Below are 1,371 nucleotides of genomic sequence, written 5' to 3' on the forward strand. Positions count from 1 at the left end.
CACCCTTCCTTCACTTGTTTCAAACATTTATGATTTTCTTTTTTTTTTTTTTAAATGAATACAAAAAGAATATAATTTAGTAACTAGTGACGTAAATCTGAGTAAACTGTCCCTTTAAGGCCTGTGATTGTGTGAACATTTTAATATTTCAAATTTTAAAACATCCAGCCACAAGAAAGTTTTTGTAACTTTAATAAACATTAAATAATATACAATAAAAACTATGTAGTGCTGATTATTTAATATCTGTACCTGAATAGTGAATACCTGGAAACTATAATTCACTTTTATCTTTCCCATATTTTATTTATCTATGATTGTAATTTATTTGTTATATGTTATTCACGATTCACTCCCCTATAAAATCCCCCCAATCAATCCAAATAAACCTATTAAATAACCTAGTGAAATTGTATTCACATCACAGTATAGATCCCAGAAATACAAAATATCAATGTCAGATTTTTCCGATATCGCGCAGCCCTAATACAAGTATACAGACATTTGATAAACTATTTTCCATGACTTTTCCAAACCTTTGTGGATTTTTCTGTTTTTTCAAATATTTTCTGGATGAAAAGTCTTTTCTGACTTTTCCAGGTTTTCCATGACCGTATGAACCCTGCTAATAATAAAATAAATAAATATTTAATGGGGAAATGTGTTAGAAATGAACATTTTTTAATTTGCTGCTCTTCTAGAAGAGTAAATGCCACAATTATATGACTTTAATAAAAACAGTTCATTTAACCTGACTGACAATCTAATTTAGCCCCTACATGGAAAATGTCGCACAAAAATAGCATCATGCAGAGAAACGGAAAACAGGACTCATTATTAAATCAGCAAATCTCTCCCAGTACCACATCATTTGAGCAATTACAAAGTCTAGACACATTTAAGAGTCAATCAATATAATGTAATAAAAAACCCTCAAAATAACCATTTACCATTTAAATCTTTATTTCCTTAAAATAACAGGTTATCAAAGTTATTTGTGTTACTCTGAATACCAATACAAAACAATTGTATCACTATGAATATACAGCACAGGACAAAACAAAGATATTTTCCCAATGACAAGCTTTTATAAAGGGGTTTGCAGACGAGAACAAAGCCTGAGGAATTGTACTGTTGGCAGGCAGCTTTAAGGCACATGGGCATCTTGGCACTTGACATATCCTCTCCTGTAGGCCTTTTCCTCTAGGCTAAAAAAACACGACACCTAAACTGACAAAAGATGGTGTACATATTCACAATGACTGGAAGAGAACCAGGCGATCTGGAAGGATTAAGATAAACGGCAGTGAGCATTGCCTGATAAAAACACAATTAAACAACTCATTAAAAGCCTGTTGAAAGCACTGCTGT

The 1,371-nt window shown here is 31.8% G+C and overlaps 1 protein-coding gene across 5 annotated transcripts in view; it reads right to left on the minus strand.

The window, feature by feature from the left end:
* Positions 1-945: 945 nt before the first annotated feature.
* The window catches only part of septin9a (septin 9a), a 132,765-nt gene continuing 132,339 nt past the window's right edge, over positions 946-1,371 (minus strand). For all 5 annotated transcript variants that reach the window (NM_001423665.1, NM_198911.2, XM_068216034.1 and 2 more), the window contains one exon: positions 946-1,371. This exon is cut by the window's right edge and continues 852 nt beyond it. The gene's annotated coding sequence lies outside the window, so the exon portion shown is untranslated.

Source organism: Danio rerio, chromosome 3 (assembly GCF_049306965.1).
Source record: "Danio rerio strain Tuebingen ecotype United States chromosome 3, GRCz12tu, whole genome shotgun sequence".
Lineage (NCBI taxonomy): Eukaryota > Metazoa > Chordata > Actinopteri > Cypriniformes > Danionidae > Danio > Danio rerio.